At 44.9% G+C, this 22,334-nt stretch overlaps 1 long non-coding RNA gene across 1 annotated transcript in view; it reads right to left on the reverse strand.

Moving 5' to 3' along the window:
* LOC142748960 (uncharacterized) overlaps positions 1–9,319 on the reverse strand; it is a 46,291-nt gene extending 36,972 nt beyond the window's left edge. The window contains exon 1 of the long non-coding RNA XR_012882342.1: positions 9,177–9,319. This is a non-coding gene — a long non-coding RNA (uncharacterized LOC142748960). The remainder of the gene's footprint in view (positions 1–9,176) is intronic.
* Positions 9,320–22,334: the final 13,015 nt, after the last annotated feature.

Genomic DNA, 22,334 nt, shown 5'->3' on the forward strand with positions numbered 1-22,334 from the left:
ATATATGGCATCGCCAAACCAGGGAAAACCCTTTTAACAATTTATGGGGTGTCTCCCCCCAATGGCACAAGCTGGGCACGACATATTTGCCACTGAAATAGCATATCTAGGAAAAATAATTACATTTTTAACTTTGCACCATCCGCAGCGCAATCATTTATGGAAAAGACCTGTGGGGTGAAGATACTCACTACAATGCTTAATAAATGCCTTGAGGGGTGCAGTTTCCAAAATGGGGTCACTTCTCAGGGTTTTTTTTAATGATTATTTCACATCAGAGCCTCTGCAATTGTGATCCAATACTTTGTAATTTTAGGCCTCAATTTTACATGGTACTCTTTCACTCGTGAGCCCTGTCAAATGGCCAAGCAAAAGATTAGGGCCACATGTAGGGTGTTTCTAAAACCGGGAAACAGAGCATAATAATTAGAGAGCTGTCTTGTTATGGTGGCACAAGCTGGGCACCACATACTGGCATATCAATGGGAAAAAATCCCATTTTCACTCTGCAACATCGAGCACACACTAATTTCTCCAAAACACCTGTGGGGTTAACATGCCCACTACACCCCTAGCTGAATACCTTGAGGGGTGTAGTTTCCAAAATGGGGTCACTTCTGGGGGGTCTCCACTGCTTTGGTCCCACAGGGGCTTTGCAAATGCTACATAGCGCCCGGAAAAAAATACAGTAAAATCTGCACTCCAAAAGCCAAATGGCGCTCCTTCCCTTCTGAGCCCTACTCTCTGCCCAAAAAGCAGTTTATTACCACATATGGGGTATTGCAGTACTCGGGAGAAATTGCTTTACAAATGCGGAGGTTCTTTTTTTCCTTTATTGGTTGAGAAAATGAAAAATTTTGAGCTAAAGCTACGTCTTATTGAAGAAAAGGGATTAGTTTTTTTTTCACTGCCCAATTCTAATAAATTCTATGAAACACCTGTGGGGTCCAAATGCTCTACACCACTAGATGAATTTCTCAAGGGGTGTAGTTGCATAAATGGAGTCATTTTTCGGGCGTTTTCATGGTTTTGTCCCCTCAGGGGCTTTGCAAATGTGACATGGCCTCCGCAAACCATTCCTGCTAAATTTGAGCACCAAAAGCCAAATAGCGCCGTTTCCCTTCTGAGCCCTGCCGTGGTCATAAACGGCTGTTTGGACACACATGTGGGGTATTGTTTTACTCAGGAGAAATTGCTTTACAAAACTTTAGTGCTTTTTTTTTCCTTTAGTCCTTGTGGAAATGAAGAAAAATTAGCTAAACCTACAGTTGCTTTGAAAAAAAAAAAATGTAGATTTTTACGGCCTAATTCCAATAATTTCTGCAATAAACCTGTGGGGTCAAAATGCTCACAGTACCCCTAAATAATTTCCTTAAGGTGAGTAGTTTCCCAAATGGGGTCACTTTTGGGGGATTTCTCTACTTTGATTTACTTCCTGTGAAACGTCCAAAGGGTTAAGAAACTTTCTGAATGCTGTTTTGAATACTTTGAGTGGTGAAGTTTTTAAGATGGGGTTACTTATTGGGGGTTTCTAATATATAAGGCCCACAAAGCCACTTCACAACTGAACTGGTCCCAGTAAAAATAGCCTTTTGACATTTTCTTGAAAATGTGAGAAATTGCTGCTAAAGTTCTAAGCCTTGTAACGTCCTAGAAAAATAAAAAGATGTTCAAAAAATTATGCCAATCTAAAAGTAGACATATGGGGGATGTTAAGTAGCAACAATTTTGTGTGGTATAACTGCCAGTCAACCGAAGGAAGTGGAGGAGGAAATAGTTAGGGTCATCAACCTTTGACTCCTCTAGTGTGGAGGTTCGGTCTATCCTACAACGCTATTGGGGTATTTTGCAAGCCAACCCAGACATTGGGGGTCTGGTAGGAAAATCTCCCTTGATTACCTATAGACGTGGATGCAACGTTAAGGATCGGCTAGTTCATAGCCATTTAAATATCCGGGACCCTGTTGGCACCTGGTTGAATCGTGGCTTAAAAGGAAGTTATAGATGTGGGTCCTGTAAAGCCTGTGCGTCAATACTATGCAGCAGTAAGGTTAGGAGTACCATTACGGGGAAAAGTTTTGAGAACAGGTCCTACATCAATTGCAAAACCAAGGGGCTGGTTTACTTAATTACCTGTGATTGTAAAATGCAATATGTAGGGAAAACGAAAAGGGAATTCAGAAGGAGGATTAGGGAGCATATTGGGGATGTCAGGCGACAAGAGGATACCTCAGTGTCCCGTCATGTCTGGGAGTGTCATAGGGGTGATTCTTCAAACCTCAAATTTCAAGGGGTGGAATGCATCAGACAGACACTAAGAGGCGGTGACGTAGATAAAAGGATCATGCAAAAAGAAGCGCAATGGATCCATCGTCTTAAAACTATTTGTCCCCAAGGTCTAAATGACCAGATCTCCTATGCTTGTTTCCTATAGCAATTTTCGGTGTTTAATAACATTCAATAAAATTCTAATGTAAAATCATACTCTACGTCTGATATCCCTAAGTGTGTATGCACTGGCTGTTTCTTTCAGAGCTATATATCTTTATTCTCTATCCGGTTTACTGTTAATATTGCTGAGTACTTTTATGATACCTGACCCAATAGTCTGTTCTCAAGGTCACTAATGTGACTTGAATATGCGTTTATCCATTAACGTCTGGGCGAGCTATATAGAAGGTCATTTGGGTGTCTCGGTGTGTAAGTACACGTCAAGACACTGATCATACAAACATTGAACCTCATTGAGCATAAGACAATATAATCCAACGAACGTTTTTTGAGAGTGGCGATTTTGTCTCTTGCCAATTATGTTGTAATACAGTTATTCTTGTGGTATAGGAAGTAAAAGGTTTTTTGAGAATCTGTAGCATGCGATTGGTATGCGTTTTTCAGCGTTGGGTGGGCATGTATCCCATCTTGGGACCATGTCTTACTTTTTGACAATGTCTATCCCCTTATTCTATATGCGTAATAGATAACGTTATCTGAGTTGTCTTTAAGTTTCTTCCTCTTATCTATGTGTGGCGAGATGGTGCCTTTGTCTGTTTTTTCTTGTCTGATTTGTATCTGTATAAAGGTCATGAATTCTTGCGGCAGTTAATATGCTCCGCCTGGAGATCTCCTAGGCAACGTGGGACGCTATAGCGTCCAAATGAAAGCTGATTGGCTGCTTGATAGGAGGCTCGGCACTTTTCCTGCAACGTTATTTTTGACGTGTTCACTGCGGGTTGGTGCCTGACCTTAGCTACGTCAGCTGAGAGGGTGGGCTTTGGCCTGTCAAATAGACCGGAACTTCGCCGGCGCGTGTGCGGCCAATGCATTAGAGACGTACACGCGCCGTGAGGTTTAATTCAGCACACAACTGTGCTTACCGGCAGTAATAGATGAAACAATAAATAAACCGAATTGATAGTCCCTGATGATGTGTCACCTGTACTAGTGGCACGGAAACGCGTTGGATTATCTCCTGTCAGTGAGGTGTGTCAGTGCAATATACTATAAGGGGAGAGGTTTTGCTTGGTGGTTGGAAGAACATCATCACACGAGTATTCCTCTCTTCATGACTGACCACCTTAGCTGAGCCTGTTCTATTGAAATTAGGGCTAGGATAGCTCATTTTTAATGATTTATCAATTAAACAATATTTTAATCGTTCTACTTCAGGCAGTAAATTTGAATCATTAAAGGAACGTAACAACCTTATCATTGTGCATATTTTGATAACTGCCAGTCTTACAAGCAAATACATTTAAATTTGGAAAAATGCAAATTTTTGCAATTTTTCACAAAATTTTGGTGTTTTTCACAATTAAAGGAACAGTGTCACCCCAAAAAAATTTTTTATATCAGTTTGATGTTAGTGTTTTATTAAAAACTTTTGTATTTATTTGTGTGTTTGTGTGTTACTTTTTTTTATTTTTTTACTTTTTCTTCCCTATGGGGGCTGCAATTTTTTTTTTCCATTTCTGTATGTGTCAATTAACGACACATACAGACATGGAATACGGCAGCTACAGTCCCATAGTGAATGCGAACGGGGCCCGTTCCATCCACTATGGTGTACGCCGTCTGTGTGGGAACGGCGCATGCGCCGCTCCCACACAGTCCAAGTTGAACTGAGCGCCGTCCGGCGCCATTTTCCTGTAGACCGGAAGTCGCGGCCGGACAGTAAGATTACTACTTCCGGTCGCGGCTTCCGGACTTGTGCACTTGGAGCAGCGGCAGCAGACGGAGCGGACGGAGGCAAGAGAAGGTAAGTGATTTCTATGTATGTTCGTGTTTGTGTGTGTTTACTAGTGTATATAAACCTTCTACACTGTGTGTTAGCTCAAAAAATGGCGACACACAGTGTAGGAGGTTTTACCGTTCAATCCCCTCGTTTCTCCCGGCACTAGCCAGGATAAAGGAGGGGGGGGATTCTGAGAGCTCACTAGAGCGAGGGATTTTTTTCCAATTTTGCAGCATTAAGCAATGTGGTTGCTTTACCACATGCAATGCTGCAATTTTGGGAATTGCTCCATCTAGTGACCAGTGCTGGGAAATATTATAAATTAGAATCTAATTTATAATATTTCCTGACTCGTGAAAAAAATAAAAAAAATTAGAACAATGTTTAATCACCTACACACTAATTGTTTAACTAAAAAAAAAAAAAAACATTTTTTGCTGGCAACACATTCCCTTTAAATACTGAATGTATCGAGCAAATTATGCCAGTAACATAAAATCCAATGTGTCACGAGAAAACAATCTCAGAGTCGCTTGGATAGGTAAAAGCATTCCGAAGTTATTGCCACATAAAGTGAAACATGTCACATCATACGTTGTTACTATGTCACATGCTGCTGTTAGGGCAGCATATAGTGTGCCCAAACAGCAGGCTTACTCAACAGACAGACCTGGGGTCCTTTGTAGGTCCCATGGGCTGATTGCAGAGGGTTTCCCCGGTGTTTGATTACATCCCTGTGTTTCCGATGACAAGATCAAAGCGGGGAGTTACATTTGATCTTGCCGCGGCCATGGTCGCTTCCGCTTAGAGGATCAGCGCTCATCAGCCTAATCTACAGCGACGCCAAAATACGTTACTGTAGACTAAGAACCTGCACCGCCTGCCGTCACAAGACGGTGGGTGGTCGTTCAGGGATTAAGCGTGTTTGTCTGGATCTTTCCAGGTGTACGCGCTAACCGTAGAATTTTTTTTTTTTTATGTGAATGGGACTTTATTTGTATTTTACCTCTGGTCTAACGGTTCTCCTGCTGCACATACACCACACCATATATACTGTACATTGTTTACTAGAAATGTACCATAAATTCCCTATCTTAGTACAGTTTAACAAAAATCTGAAAATAGAGATTCAAATCAAAAATTGTCTATAGTGTAAAAAATAAAATAATCTAGATTCTATTTTTTTCGCAAAATCACCCAGCCCTAGTTTGTTTACATCCATTGTTTCGTTTCCTGTCTTGTAACCCACCATACCCATGATCCCTTACAGCATCTGGGACAGCTTGCACCTCCCCTTCCACCACAGCATCTCAGGTATTTGCATACTGCCATGCCCCTCTACATTCACAGGGTCATTCCCTGCTCTAATTACAGGCACCCAGCTCCCTCCCTGCACTGTCCTAAACAGCCACTAATAATCATCATTATCCTTTGTGCCTCCATCTATCCCTGATTTAAATTACAGGCATCCCTCTACCTACCCCACCCTTTCACAGCCTGATAAATGTAAGTCTGCACACCCAACCTATGAGAGACATCTTGTTACACACAATCCAATCAGCAAGTCTTCCTCACCTGCTGGTGGATCTGTTCTAAGAGATACCGTATTAGGCGGAGTTCACACGGGGCGGATACGCTGTGTAAAAGCACGCAGCGCATCCGCCCTGTGCACCGCATGGAATTCCAAATGGAACACCGTGCAGTTTTTCATCCAAAATGTCCGCTGCGAAAAACTGCAGCACTTGTTAGCAGGCCGGTTTCCTCGGATGATGTGTCATCCCATGAGGACTGCTGCAACCTGTGATTGGCTGCAGCGGTGGTCACATGGGATGACGCGTCATTCCAGGAGGCCGGCCTGGACTAAGGAACAGGCTCCTAGGTAAGTATAATATATTTTTTGTTTTCTGAGTTGTTTTTTTTTTTTTGCAAACCCGCCGGAAAAAAAGCAATAACTATTTGTTGCGGGATTTACCTTCCCATGGAATTCCCACAACAAATAAGCGTTTACGCAAATACAATTGACATGCTGCGGAAAAAAACTCTGCACCGCAGGTCAATTGCTGAGCGCTTTTTTCGCTCAGTATTTACTCAGCGTGTGGATGATATTTGTTGTATCTCATCCACTTTGCTGCAACTGTATTTGCTATGGATTTTCCGCAACTTATTCCGTTGCAGAAAAAAATGCAGTATTTACGCAACGTGAGAACTGACCCGTGCAGTGAAGCAAACACTACTCCAAACAATGGTAGAACTTTTTTTTTTTTTACAGATAGATAATATACGTAGATACTGCCACAGTGCCCACCCGTAGATACTGCCACAGTGCCCACCCGTAGATACTGCCACAGTGCCCACCCGTAGATACTGCCACAGTGCCCACCCGTAGATACTGCCACAGTGCCCACCCGTAGATACTGCCACAGTGCCCACCCGTAGATACTGCCACAGTGCCCACCCGTAGATACTGCCACAGTGCCCACCCGTAGATGTCAGAGGCTTCCCCAGAGTCCCGGAACAGAGCCTATACTAGCGCTCTCTTCTGGGCCTCCAGCTCTGGGGAAGACACGGACATCACTGTCCATACTGTATATGGACAGTGATTTCAGGGGCTACCCCACATGTTTGAGACCCCTGGGCTAATAGATAAAAAAGGGACAGTAGCGATAGGAGGCAGGGTTCGGATGCAGCAAGAGGAGGCTGGTGCGGTAAACATAGAGAAAAAGGAGGAGGAGGCATGGTGGTCGAGATAAGCGGAGGAGGGGGCATTTTAGTGGAGAGACAAGGCGGCCAGGCAGTACGGGAATTACAAGTGTGAAGAAGGAGGAGGCGTGGACGACGAGATAATAGGAGGAGGGAACGTGTACTAGCAGAGACTCCGTGTCTTTGATCAGCCAGCACTTCCAGCTATTCAGATGCCCGGCGCGTTATCTACATTTACAGGCAGTGGGTCCAGAGGCAGAACTCTGAAGAGATCATGAAACATCCACCTGGCACCCTGCCTGTAAACGTAGTCGATGACGCGTCGTGAATCTGAATAGACGGAAGTGCTGGCTGAGCAAAGACACGGACCGTCACAGGAAATGAAAAATGCACCGGTAAATAGACATTAACTTAACGCTTAGGCTATGTTCACACAGAGTATTTTGGGGGAGGAATATCTGCCTCAAAATTCCGTTTGGAACTTTGAGGCAGATATTCATCTCCCTGCACGCCGATTTTTGCGGCAATTATCGCGCCATTTTTCGCCCGCGGCTATTGAGCACCGCGGGCATAAAACAGCGAGATATACGCTTTCTCCTGCCTCCCATTGAAGTCAATGGGAGGTCAGAGGCGGAAGCGCCCGAAGATAGGGCATGTCGCTTCTTTTTCCCGCGAGGCAGTTTTACTGCTCGCGGGAAAAAGACGCCGACGCCTCCCATTGAAATCAATGGGAGGCGTTCTCGGGCCGTTTCTGCCGAGTTTTGCGACGCGGTTTCCGCGTCAAAAAACTCGGCAAAATACCCCGTGTGAACATAGCCTTAGAAGTGGACCCGTGGTCCGGAAATTAATTCTGCAGCATGTCAATTGTCTCCACGCAAACGCTGCTTACATGTTGCGAGATTTCCCCATTGAATTCAATGGGGACGTAAGTCCCGCATCAAATAGCAGTTCCGTTTTTTTTCCAGCAGATTTGAAGTGATCCCGCCGCGAAAAGCAGAACTACAAAAAAAAATAAAAAATTAAACCTACCTAGCAGTCTGTTTTATTCTCCTGGGATGACGCTTCATCTCATGTGACCGCCGCTGCAGCCACTCACAGGCTGCAGTTGTGGTCACATGGCTGAAACATCATCCCAGGAGGCCAGCCTGGATGACGTCACGGGGCCGGCCTCCTGTGATGCCGCTTCATCCCATATGACCGCTGCTGCAGCCTGTTATTGGTTCCTGGGATGGATGAGACGTCATCCCAGGAGGCTGGTCTGCTAGCACTAAGTGCTGCAGTTTTCCGCAGCGGGCATTCCGGGCAAAAAACGGCACCAAAGTTCAGTGCACTTTTCCGCCTGGAATTCCCTGCGGCGCACAGGGCAGGTACGCCGCGTGCTATTACGCAGTGAATCCGCCACGTGTGAACTCAGCAGCATGCAATAAGCAGGGCTGGACAAACCCTGGGGCACTTTGCATTTTTTTTCCTATCTTCCTCCGTTATTCAGATATCGGTGCCGTTATATTTGGCGTCCAATATTTAAATAACCCCCTGAACGGTCAATGGGGCTTGTAACAATGCTGTGACACTGTCCGATCAGCGTCACAGCAAGAGCTGGAGAGAAGAGAGCGTGCGTGCACAGCTCCGCCACGGAACAGAAGAGGAGAGCGCGAATCCTTCTTCTGTTCCATTGCGGCGGGAGTAAATTCGGCAGCGGCATCGGAGCTGTGCGCGCTCTCTTAAGCTCCCGGCAGAGAGCGCACGCACGCACATGCGTACGCCCCAGGGTTTGTGCAACCCTGCCTATTATATGCTGCACATGTATGGACAGGTGAAAGGTTCTCTTTAAATGTTGAGACTTAGGTGTCCATGGATTCTTCTGGAAGCTACTTGGCAGGTCTAAACTTGTATCTCATGTAATGTGATGTTTGGTTTAGGGTTGAAGTAATGTGTTAGGCTTTGGAGCAGCTGCTGTATGTTTGAGAGTCTGCAGCAGGTAGTGTGCTGTACATGTCATACACCTCTGCCAGCATAGTACAGTAATAACCCCTTTTACTTTTATCATCTTTTATGTCAATTGCTTCCAGAAAGCTTTTAATTCTAGTTCTCCTGTTGAGAGCGCGGTAACTGGGAACACGTGCAGATAATCGGCCATCTTAGCTGTGCTCAGTAATGGAAGTGCAAGAAATAACGATGCTGCAGGTGTCGGAGCAAAGTCCTTGTATTTGGGTTTGATAAATGCAGAACAGCAGTCAGTACTCACTGCAGCAGGACATTCTCCCCCTCGCCAGTTGTGACGTCTCCATGAAAAGTAAATCACTCAGAGGTAACAGCAACTCTACACATTCCTGCTCACATCTCCATCCATTATCTTGCAGCTCACCTTAAGCCACGCCTCCACTTCCTGTCCCCTGCCCCACGTGCTCCCTTCTTAAAGAGCCAGGGATGCTTAGTGCCTTACACATGACTTATATCTTTACCAGCGGTTAGCCCCTTAGGCTGGGTTCCCACTGTGCAGATTTGCTGCAGATTTTGCCTGCATTTTGTAAAACAAAACTAGGAACAGAACCTAAACAGGTTAAAGAGGCTCTGTCACCAGATTCTCAAATCCCTATCTCCTATTGCATGTGATCGGCGCTGCAATGTAGATAACAGTAACGGGGGTTTTTTTTTTTTTTTGAAAAACGTTCATTTTTGGCCAAGTTATGAGCTATTTTATATATATATGCAAATGAGCTTTGAAATGGACAACTGGGCGTGTTTTTATTCGTATGTGCAACTGGGCGTGTATTGTGTTTTTAACTGGGCGTATTTACTTGTTTTACTAACTGGGCGTTGTGGAGAGAAGTGTATGATGCTGACGAATCAGTGACCAATCAGCATCATGCACTCCTCTCCATTCATTTACACAGCACATCGTGTTCTTACTAAAACGATGTGCAGCCACATACACAAGTGTCCTGATAATGAATACACATGACATCCAGCCTGGACGTCATGTGTATTCAGAATTCTGACACTTCTAAATCCTTTCTGTGAGATTTCAGCAAGCCGCGCGTAATCTCGCGAGATTATGAGGTAAACGAGATTTTGTTTCCCTTGCTGGAAATCTCACAGAAAGGATTCAGAAGTGTCAGAATTCTGAGTACACATAACGTCCAGGCTGGATGTCATGTGTATTCATTATCAGGACACTTGTGTATGTGGCTGCACATCGTTCTAGTAAGAACGTGATGCTGCTGTGTAAATGAATGGAGAGGAGTGTATGACGCTGACTGGTCACTGATTCGTCAGCATCATACACTTCTCTCCACAACGCCCAGTTAGTAAAACAAGTAAATACGCCCAGTTAAAAACACAATATACGCCCAGTTGGACATACGAATAAAAACACGCCCAGTTGTCCATTTCAAAGCTCATTTGCATAAATATAAAATAGCTCATAACTTGGCCAAAAATGAAAGTTTAAAAAATAAAAAAAAACTTTACTGTCATCTACATTGCAGCTCCGATCACATGCAATAGGAGATAGGGATTTGAGAATCTGGTGACAGAGCCTCTTTAACCCCTTCAGGACTGAGCCACTTTTGGACCAAATGACAGAGCCTCATTTTTTAAATCTGACGTGTGTTACTTTATGTGGTAATAACTCGGGAATGCTTTTACCCATCCAAGCGATTCTGAGATTGTTTTCTCGTGACATATTATACTTTAAAGAGGCTCTGTCACCAGATTTTGCAACCCCTATCTGCTATTGCAGCAGATCGGCGCTGCAATGAAGATTACAGTAACGTTTTTATTTTTAAAAAACGAGCATTTTTGGCCAAGTTATGACCATTTTCGTATTTATGCAAATGAGGCTTGCAAAAGTACAACTGGGCGTGTTGAAAAGTAAAAGTACAACTGGGCGTGTATTATGTGCGTACATCGGGGCGTGTTTACTACTTTTACTAGTTGGGCGTTGTGATGAGAAGTATCATCCACTTCTCTTCAGAACGCCCAGCTTCTGGCAGTGCAGATCTGTGACGTCACTCACAGGTCCTGCATCATGTCGGCACCAGAGGCTACAGTTGATTCTGCAGCAGCATCAGCATTTGCAGGTAAGTAGCTACATCGACTTACCTGCAAACGCCGATGCTGCTGCAGAATCAACTGTAGCCTCTGGTGCCGATGTGTCCTCGCTCGTCCGACACGATGCAGGACCTGTGAGTGACGTCACAGCGTGATCTCTCGAGAACACGGCTGTGTCTGCACTGCCAGAAGCTGGGCGTTGTGAAGAGAAGTGGATGATACTTCTATACACAACGCCCAGCTAGTAAAAGTAGTAAACACGCCCCGATGTACGCACATAATACACGCCCAGTTGTACTTTTACTTTTCAACACGCCCAGTTGTACTTTTGCAAAAATGCTCGTCTTTTAAAAATAAAAACGTTTCTGTAATCTACATTGCAGCGCCTATCTGCTGCAATAGCAGATAGGGGTTGCAAAATCTGGTGACAGAGCCTCTTTAAGTTAGTGAAAAAATTTGGTCGATTAAAAAAATTAGCATTTTCTAAATTCAAATGGATCTGCTTGTAAGACAGTTATACCACACAAAATAGTTACTAGCTAACTTTTCCAATATGTCTACTTTAGATTGGCATCATTTTTTGAACATGCTTTTATTTTTCTAGGACGTTACAAGGCTTATAAGTTAGCAGCAATTTCTCACATTTTCAAGAAAATTTCAAAAACCCATTTTTTTAGGGAACAGTTCAGTTGTCAAGTGGCTTTGAGGGCCTTATATATTAGAAACCCCCACAAATCACCCCACTTTAAAAACTGCACCCCTCAAAGTATTCAAAACAGCATTCAGAAAGTTTTTTTTAACCCTTTAGGCGTTTCACAGGAATTAAAGCAAAGTAGCGGGGAAATTTACAAATTTCATTTTTTTTTGCAGAAATTCCATTTTAATCAATTTTTCCTGTAATACTGAAGGTTTTTACCAGAGAAGCACAACTGAATATTTATTGCCCTGATTCTGCAGTTTTTAGAAATATTCCACATGTGGCCCTAGTGCGCTACTGGACTGAAACACCGGCCTCAGAAGCAAAGGAGCACCTAGAGGATCTTAGGGCCTTCCTTTTCTTAGATTATATTTCAGGCACCATGTCAGGTTAGAAGAGGTCTTGTGGTGCCGAAACAAAGGAAACACCCCAAAAAATACCCCATTTTGGAAACTACACGCCTTGAGGAAATCATCTAGGGGTGTAGTGAGCATTTTGACCCCACAGGTGTTTCATAGATTTCATTAGAATTGGGCAGTGAAAATGAAAAATTACATTATTTTCCAATACCATGTAGCTTTACCTCAAAATTTTTAATTTTTTCAACAAATAAATGATGAAAAGCACCCCAGCATTTGTAAAGCAACTTCTCCAGAGTACGGAAATACCCAACATGTGGTTATAAACGGCTGTTTGGAGAAGGGGCAGGACTCGGAAGGGAAGGCATGCCATTTAGCTTTTGGAGCGCTGATTTTGCTGGATTCATTTCTCTGCACCATGTCGCATTTGTAAAGCTCCTAAGGTACCAGAACAGTGGAAACCCCCCAAAAGTGACTCCATTTAGGAAACTACACCCCTTGAGGAATTCATCTAGGGGTGTAATGAGCATTTTGACCCCACAGGTGTTTCATAGATTTCATTAGAATTGGGCAGTGAAATTGAAAAATTACATTATTTTCCAATAAGATGTAGCTTTACCTCAAAATTTTTATTTTTTTCAACAAATAAATGATGAAAAGCACCCCAACATTTGTAAAGCAACTTCTCCAGAGTACGGAAATACCCAACATGTGGTCATAAACAGCTGTTTGGGGAAGCGGCAGGACTCAGAACGGAAGGCACGCCATTTAGCTTTTGAAGTACAGATTTTGCTGGTTTGATTTCTCGGCACCATGTCACATTTGTAAAGCTCCTAAGGTACCAGTACAGTGGAAACCCCCCAAAAGTGACTCCATTTAGGAAACGACACCCCTTGAGGAATTCAACTAGGGGTGTAGTGAGCATTTTGACCCCCCAGGTGTTTCATAGATTTCATTAGAATTGGGCAGTAAACATGAAAAATTTCATTTTTTTCCACTAAGACGTAGCTTTAGGTAAAAATGTTTCATTTTCTCATCAAATAAAGGAGAAAAATCACCGTAACATTTGTAAAGCAACTTCTCCAGAGTACGGAAATACCCCATATGTGGTAAAAAAGTACTGTATGAATACACATCAGGGCTCAGAAGTGAAGGAACGCCATTTGGCTTTTGTAGAGCAGATTTTGCTGGATTGGTTTTTCTGCGCCATGTCGCTTTTGCAAAGCTCCTAAGGTACCAGTACAGTGGAAACCCCCCAAAAGTTACTCCATTTGGCAAACTACACCCATTGAGGAATTCATCTAGGGGTGGAGTGAGCATTTTGACCCCACAGGTGTCTCATAGATTTTATTAGAAAAGGGCAGTGAAAATGAAAAATTACATTATTTTCCAATAAGATGTAGCATTACTTAAAAATTTTTCATTTTCTCAACAAATAAAGGAGAAAAAGCACCGTAACATTTGTAAAGCAACATCTTCAGAGTAGGGAAATACCCCACACGTGGTCATAAACTGCTATTTGGACACACAGCAAGGCTCTAAAGGGAAGGAGCGCCATTTAGTATTTGGAGTGGAGATTTTACAAGATTCGTTTTTGAGACACCATGTTGCATTGAGCTATAGTACCAGTACAGTGGTACCCCCCGAAAAATTACGCCATTTTGGAAACTAGATCCCTCAAAGAATTTATCTAGGGGTGTAGTGAGCATTTTGACTGCACAAGTGTTTTGCAAAAATGAGTAAACAATAGATGTTGCAGATTGAAAATGGCTGTTTTCAACAAATATGCCATTTCAGTGCCCAATGTGTTGTGCCCAGCTTGTACCACCGTAGACACACATCCCATAAATTGTTAAGCGGGTTCTCCAGAATACCCCATATGTGGTCATAAATTGCCGTTTGGGTACACTGCCAGGCTCAGTTGGACCACCATTTGGCTTTTGAAGCGCAGATTTTGCTTGGTGTATTAGTGGTATTTCAGCTTATAATGTGGGGGCATATGTGAGCTGGGCGGAGTACTTCAGGGTATATGTAATATGCGCGGGTACATCAGGCTATATGTAAACTGTGAGGAGTACATCAGGGTATATGTAAGCTGGGCGGAGTACATCAGGGTATATGTAGGCTGGGCGGAGTACATCAGGATATATGTAAACTGTGGAGTACATCAGGATATATGTAAGCTGTGCGTAGTACATCAGGGTATATGTAAGCTGTGCAGAGTACATCAGGGTATATGTAAGCTGTGCGTAGTACATCAGGATATATGTAAGCTGTGCGGAGTACATCAGGGTATATGTAATATGTGCGGGTACATCAGGCTATATGTAAGCTGTGCGGAGTACATCAGGGTATATGTAATATGTGAGGAGTACATCAGGGTATATGTAAGCTGTGCGGAGTACATCAGGGTATATGTAAGTTGTGCGGAGTACATCAGGGTATATGTAATATGTGCGGGTACATCGGGCTATATGTAAGCTGGGCGGAGTATATCAGGGCATATGTAAGCTGGGCAGAGTACATCAGGGTATATGTAAGCTGGGCAGAGTACATCAGGGTATATGTAAGCTGGGCGGAGAACATCAGGGTATATGTAAGCTGGGCGGAGTACATCAGGGTATATGTAAGATGGGCGGAGTACATCAGGGTATATGTAAGCTGGGCGGAGTACATCAGGGTATATGTAAGCTGGGCGGAGAACATCAGGGTATATGTAAGATGGGCGGAGTACATCAGGGTATATGTAAGCTGGGCTGAGTACATCAGGGTATATGTAAGCTGGGCGGAGTACATCAGGGTATATGTAAGCTGGGCGGAGTACATCAGGGTACATGTAAAATGGGCGGAGTACATCAGGGTATATGTAAGCTGGGCGGAGAACATCAGGGTATATGTAAGCTGGGCGGAGTACATCAGGGTATATGTAAGCTGGGCGGAGTGCAACAGGTCATAATAGGATGATGTAATAATGGGGAGAATGAATAATCCATGGATTGGTGTGGTACGCTTTGAACCAATCCTTTATACACAGGCCAGGTTTATTGGGTATTATACAAAATATCTGCGCTCCAGTGTTGCCTAATCTTTGACTTCTTCATTAGCCCTATAAGCTGCACAAGGCCCTAAAGTTTCCTCATCTCCGCTGCGTCTACAGGGTCCACCTGTGGGGTCCAGCAAATGACGATGTGGGGTATTTAGTGAAATTCTACTGGACCTAAAAGTGAGTCTGGGCCGTGATTTAGGCCTCATTTACACGAGCGTAATATACGCGCGTGCGACGCGCGTGCTTTTCACGCGTGTCGTACGCACCTATATTACTCTATGGGGCAGTTTAGACGATGCGTGAATTTTGCGCAGCGTGAGTGCGTTGCGTAAAACTCACGACATGTTCTATAATCGTGCGTTTTTCACGCAACACGCACCCATTGAAGTCAATGGGTGCGTGAAAACAACGCATGCCACACGGACGCTACTGCGTTGCATGCGCGAAAATCACGCAAGAGCTGTCAAAAGGATGAATGTAAACAGAAAAGCACCACGTGCTTTTCTGTTTACAAACATCCAAACGGAGTGTCAAATTAGAGATGAGCGCACCGAACTTCACCGGGTTCGGCCGAACTCGTTTTGACTGAACCCGGCAAAAAATGTTCGGGTACGCGACGTCAGGAGACAGTCACTGCCCACGGTGCTGAAAGACTTAAACTGTTTCAGCACCATGGACAGTGACTTTCGATCGCCATATACATATACGTGTAAAAAAAAACAGAAGTTCGGACTTACCGATAAGTCCCGGCTCCTTCCTCCAGTCCGACCTCCCGGGATGACAATTCAGGCCAAGCGACAGCTGCAGCCAATCACAGGCCAAGCACAGGCTGCAGCCAATCACAGGCTGCAGCGGTCTCATGGACTGCCGCGTCATCCTGGGAGGTGGGGCCGGATGACAAGAGAGGGACGCGTCACCAAGGCAACGGCCGGGAGACCGGACTGGAGGAAGCAGGCAGTTCCTGGTAAGTTTGAACGTCTTTTTTTATTCACAGGTTGCTGTATATTGTGATCGGCATTCACTGTCGAGGGTGCTGAAAGAGTTACTGCCGATCAGTTAGCTCTTTCAGCACCTTGGACAGTGACGGGCGTCGACTAGCCTCATCTCTATGATGGCGGCTGCGCGAAAATCACGCAGCCGCGCATCATACACGGATGACACACGGAGCTGTCAAATGCCTTTTGCGCGCGCAAAACGCAGCGTTTTTTGCGCGCGCAAAACGCACACGCTCGTGTAAATCAGGCCTTAGAATCATTTTGCATCATTGCGTTTTGAAAGTCATAACGTGTTATTTTTCCGGTGACGGAGCTATTGAGGGCGCGTTTTTCGTGGAACGAGCTGTAATTTTTATTGGTTCCATTTTGGGGTACATGCGATTTTTTTTTTATCACTATTTATTCCATGTTTTGGGAGATGAGGAAACCAAAAAACAGCCATTCTAGCACGTTTCTTTTTTTCTTTTTTTTTTTTACAGTGTTCACCGTGCAGTATAAACAACATGTTAACTTTATTCTGCGGGGCGATACGATTACAGCGACACCAAATTTATTTCATTTTTTTACGTTTCACTACGTTCCCACAATGAAAATACTCTTTTCTAAAAAAATCATGTTTTAGTGTCGCCATCTTCTGACAGCCATAACTTTTTTATTTTTTCGTTGATATCGCTGCGGGGCGGCTTGTTTTATGCGTGACGAACTGTAGTTTCTATTGGTACCATTTTGCGTTACTTGCAACTTTTTGATCATTTTTTATTAAAAAATTTTTGAGACAAGATGACCAAAAAATAAAATGCTGTCATTGTTTTTTATTAAAAATTACGGTGGCGTGGCTTGGACATGGCGCTGACCAGACGTGCTGCTTGAGAGCTCCGTTCCTGCACTTCCCTAACCCGCTCATAAGCACATTAATAAGCAATATTTTATCACCCTGATGGTCAGGAAATCCATGGCTTCCACGGGGACTCCCTACTGTACACGGCAGATATCTTCAGCCGGCTCTATCCAGAGATTTCTGACCGACGCTGCATCTGGAACATCATCCAAGATGGCGCCGCTGGAAGGGAGGCGAGATGGCGCCGGGACTTCGCTTCCAGAGGGGCTATCATCTGCGACCGGCGTAGCTGCATCAGGTACCGCTAGTACCTTCCCCTCGATATCGGGCTCTCAGGGGCAGTTTCCCTCCTTGCTGGATGGGATTGAGCCGTGCTCTTCTGGGGCTGAGATGGCGCTGCCTACGCGGGACTGTTCGCCACGTGGTGCCTGTAATGGCGGCCGGGTTTCTCCTTTATCCTCCCCTCATGTGCTGGGGCCTGCAATTCTGCCTTCTACCTCTCCCAGAGATATGGTTATTTATCCCTCCTCTCATTTTGGTGTTACTGCTGTCCTAGGGGATGATTTGCAGGGCCTGAGACGACAGCTATCAGCATTGCCCACTAAACAGGACATGGAGCGTTATGTAAACCGCATGGAGACGACATATAAATCGGAAATACAATCTCTTACTACCAATTTATCTCAATTGTCCGATCAAGTACAGCGGATGGAAAGCGATGTATCCAATATTACACAGCAACAAGTTTCTCATGCCGACCGATTAGATCAACACTCTCAGCAGATTCACACATTATTTAATCTTGCTGAGGATCATGAGAATCGGAATCGCCGTAATAATATTCGGCTGAGGGGCATTCCTGAGGATATCTCTCCGGGTCAACTCATTCCTGCTTTACAGTCTCTGTTTAATTCTCTACTTGTGCGCCCTGCTGACGATCCCTTGGAGCTGGATAGAGCACACAGAACTCTAGGTCCGCGCAGCCCGGATCCTGATAGGCCTAGAGATGTGCTATGCCGTGTCCATTTTTTTTCTCTTAAGGAGCAGATCATGAGGAAGGCTCGAGATAAAGGCGAGGTCTTATTACAGGGAGTCAAGATCCAGCTGCTGTCTGATTTGTCCAGAATGACTCTGGACAAGCGCCGGGTGCTACGTCCTTTACTGGACGTCTTGAGAGAACATGAGATTTCCTATTCCTGGGGTCACCCCTTTCAGTTGCAGGTTCGCAGGAATGGGGCACTGCTGAGTGTTCGGGACCCGGGGGACGTTCCAGATTTCTGTGATGCTCTCCGCTTGCCTAGAGTCTCTCTCCCGGATTGGCCTTATGTTCCCATCCCGCCGCCGCGTCCACGGTCACGCAGGCGAGGTCGTTCTCCTGCTTCTCCTATGAGGCGTCATGATGGGCGTCCTGCGGAGCCGATGTGATGCCCTTTTAATGTCTCTTAATTGCAGCCTGCTGTCGGAGTTTAATTACAATGTTTATTGCGTTTATCAGCTGAAGCAATTATATTCGTAGTTACATATGGTCATTACTGAGTGGGTCTGCATTATGCTTCACAGGTGATTGCTGTTGGAGTCCTGGTGGTCACTAATAGCGGTCGATTGCCGTTAATATGCCACAATTGCGAATGTATTTTTTCTTATTATTTTTCTTTATTGCTAAACCTGTTTGTACATTTATGCTGATAATGAATGTATTCAGGGGTGTTCGCTGCTGGGGTTTCTTTAAGGCCCTATTAACAATGTAACTCCTTAATTAATTATTTTTGGGTAACGCAATAAGTGCCTTGGTTTTCCTTTTGTGTTATAGTGTTATTTGCTATATAAAATTTGCAGGGTTGGGGGGTGCGGGGCGCTGGCTAGACCTTGTCCTGACACTCCTCCTCTTAGGGTTTCACTGGTTATATCCGGTGTATATTGGATTGTTTCTCCTTGATTAGATCAAGGAGTGGCTGCTTGTTTCACCCGCTTGTTTGTCCTTGTTGTCGTGTCTCCCTTCCTTGTCTGTCCCGTCCTTTTCTTCATTGTTATAGCACATTTCTTGATTTGCTAGACATATGTGCGTTGGAAATGGCGTAACTGAAAGTCTGTACCTTTAATGCTAGAGGGCTTAATGTCCCGTAAAAACGGTCGCAGATATTGTATAATATGCACAAAGAACGGGTAAATATCCTGTTTTTACAGGAGACTCATTTTCAGGTGGGCCACACTCCACAGTTTACAAATCGCTATTATCCAGTATGGTTCCACAGTACCAACCTGGAATCCAAGTCCAAGGGCGCTAGTATTTGTATACACAAGTCACTCTCTCATAAACTGGTAGACGTTCTGGTTGACCCGGGTGGTCGGTATGTGTTTCTCAAACTGTCCATTCGGAATAAGCTGTTCACCTTGGCTAATATGTACCTCCCCAATCAGGATCAGGCGCGAGTATGTTGTGGGTATTTGCGAAAATTGGAAGAGTTCACCGAGGGAGTTTTGATTGTGGGTGGTGATTTTAACCTGACGTTCGATTCTAGGCTTGACACCTCCTCGGGCAGGTCTGCGGTACCGAAATCCCATTTGGGAGCCTTGAAAACTGTGATGCATTCCATGCAATTGATTGACGTGTGGAGGATTCTTCATCCTCAGGTAAGAGAATACACTTACTTCTCCCCGCTACACAATATGTATAGTAGACTGGATGCCTTTCTTATTAGCCACCATTTGCTTACCTGGCAACCCATTTCGGAGGTAGGCCCTATGGTTTGGTCGGATCATGCCCCTGTATTTCTAACACTTACGTTTCCTAGTTCAGTACCCAATTTCCAATCTTGGAAACTTAATGATAATTTACTGGGTGACTCAGTGTGTGTGTCAGCCCTTAAGGACTCACTTAACAGTTTTTTTGAGGTACACACACGTGACACTACCCCATTACCATTGCAGTGGGAGGCGTTAAAGTGTGTGGTCAGGGGAGTTCTGATCCAACATGGGGCTCGGTTGAAGCGGGAAAAAGGGGTAGCCATTACGCGGCTCCTTGCTCAGATACGGGACCTTGAATCCCGCCATAAACGAGTGCTTTCCTCACAGTTAATTGCGGAACTCACTGCAGCGAGAGAATCCTTGCGTTCTCTGATAGACCAGTCACACGCTCGATTCAGGGACCGTATGCGAAAACACTCGTACGAATTTGCTGATAAATGTGGCAAGTCTCTAGCACGGATACTACATCCTCGCACCCAGGCGTCGTATATCCCTAAAATTACTTCCCCCTCGGGTGGTGAGGTTCATGATCCGGTGGGGATCACCGACTGCTTCAGACAGTATTACTCGGCATTATACAATCTTAAAGGCCATTTTCAGGATATGCAGGTGGATGCGTTACGTGATAAAATAGACCGGTATGTACATGACACTGCGCTGCCGTCCTTGGGGGGCGGGGAGGCTTTGGGACTCGAGGAGGATTTTTTGGAAACGGAGGTGGAGCGTGCTGTTGTGGAATTCCTCTTGGGCAAAAGTCCAGGACCCGATGGGTTCAATAATAAATTCTATAAAACATTTAAGCATCAATTGGCTCCGTTCTTGACGAAAGTTTTTAATTCAGTGTCTTCCTCGTGTCCCTTTGCACCCCAGTCCCTTGAGGCTCATATTACCCTTTTACCAAAACCGGGCAAAGATCCGACGGTGTGCGCAAACTTCCGACCAATATCATTGATAAATGTAGATGTTAAGATTTTTGCGAAGTTACTGGCCTCTCGACTCTCGCCTCTCTTACCAGATTTGGTCACAGATGACCAGGTGGGGTTTGTGCGCGGCAGAGAAGCACGGGACAACACTAACAAGACCCTCCTTTTAACATCATACTGCCAATCCCATAAGATACCGATGTGTTTACTCTCGGTCGATGCGGAAAAAGCATTCGACAGGGTACATTGGGTGTTTCTCCGCAGTGTCCTGACACAGGTTGGCCTTGGCGCCGTTATGGTGGATAGGATTATGGCATTATATCAAGGGCCTACGGCCCGGGTTCGAGTTAATGGGTTGTTATCTGACTCTTTGTCTATTTCTAATGGCACGAGACAGGAGTGCCCACTCTCACCTTTACTCTATGTTTTGGTCATGGAACACCTGGCCGTGGCACTGCGGAACAACCCTAATGTTAATGGCGTCTGTGTTGGCGCAAAGCACCACAAACTAGCATTATATGCCGATGATCTCTTCGTGTACATTACAACTCCCATGGTTTCCTTGCCATCTTTGACTGGGGAATTCGAGCGTTTTGGACATGTGAGCAATTTCAAAGTCAACTATTCCAAATTGGAGGCATTGAATATATCTCTCGATTCTACCTTAGCCACCCATCTCGCTCGGGTTTTCCCGTTCAAATGGCAATCTACATCTCTAAAATACCTGGGGGTGCAAATTCCCACACACCAGTCGGATCTGTTCGCTTTGAACTACACACCCATTCTGCAGCGCACCTTGAAGGATTTAATGGCGTATGGTGGGAATCGCATATCGTGGTTTGGGCGCATTAATGCGGTAAAAATGGACATTTTACCCAAATTCCTTTACATATTCCAAACTGTCCCTATCATGATTCCAACGAGCTTCTTCCAAGTTTTGCATAGGGCCATAACTAAATTTGTTTTGGGCTCCTCTAAGCCTCGTGTTCGTTTTGCTGTCCTTAGTCGGCCGAAAAAGGAGGGGGAAGCAGGTTTGCCAGATTTTAAACGCTACCACCAAGCTGCGTTACTGATGCGATTAGTAGACTGGTTCAGTTCAGGTGCGGGTAAGCAATGGGTGCGCATTGAGAAGGCCATGTCTCCCCTAGCATTGTTGTCTCTGCCTTGGTTGTCCGCTCCTCAGCGACCTTCATCTTCTCTGCCTTACCTCACACGTCAGTTTCTTGTAGTATGGGAGAGGATCATTGCTACGATGGGCATTGTTCACCGTCCAGGCCCTCTAACCCCTCTTTTTGATGATCCTTCCTTTCCTCCGGCGGTGGGTGTGGACACATTCCTCTGTTGGGAGAGACAGGACGGTAGTTTCTTGGCTAAGACTCTTACACCTGAGGGTACAATTTTGTCACAGGCTGTGGTCTCCGGGGCCTGCCCAGGGGGACGTCCGGTTTGGTGGTCCTATTTTCAATTGCGCTCCTATCTTTTTTCAATGGGCGACCGTTTTGCTTTGCTGCAGGTTAAGACTCCTCTGGAACACTACTTGTTGTTGACTACTGCCCCCTCTCATGTGTTGTCTTTTTTACACGGGATCCTTCTCCCTAAATACGATTACTCTCAGTTGACATTCACAGCCGCATGGGATGAGGAATTGGGGATCCGACACTCTGCTGAGGAGTGGGGCACATGTTTCTTACTGGCGCATAAACTGCCGACTTCGTGCTTTGCCCAGGAAAAAAATTACAAGATTCTC

The sequence above is a fragment of the Rhinoderma darwinii genome, chromosome 3 (assembly GCF_050947455.1).
Source record: "Rhinoderma darwinii isolate aRhiDar2 chromosome 3, aRhiDar2.hap1, whole genome shotgun sequence".
NCBI classification, from domain to species: Eukaryota; Metazoa; Chordata; class Amphibia; order Anura; family Rhinodermatidae; genus Rhinoderma; species Rhinoderma darwinii.